Source organism: Arachis ipaensis, chromosome B02 (genome assembly GCF_000816755.2).
Source record: "Arachis ipaensis cultivar K30076 chromosome B02, Araip1.1, whole genome shotgun sequence".
Taxonomy (NCBI): domain Eukaryota; kingdom Viridiplantae; phylum Streptophyta; class Magnoliopsida; order Fabales; family Fabaceae; genus Arachis; species Arachis ipaensis.
Genome location: NC_029786.2, coordinates 106206381 through 106206665, shown reverse-complemented (window position 1 = coordinate 106206665; position 285 = coordinate 106206381).

Sequence of the window (285 nt, the reverse complement as noted above, 5' to 3'; positions counted from 1 at the left end):
AAAAGACCTAATTATAAATTTAATGAAATTATAAGGACTACAGAGTACGTAAACTACAAAAAATAGAACAAATTTTATAAGTATGTAATTTTTCTTTTAGGGTGTTGAAGGTCCTTTATATATATTCATGGAGCCAAAAGCATATCTTGATCTTAATAATTCTAATAAGTATAAGATTTAGAAGAAATGTGATGTTGATGTATATATATATATATATTCTTTAGAGATGGACAAATATCTCTTGATTACTCCTAAGAAACTAGAACTATCCTTATTAGGAATTCT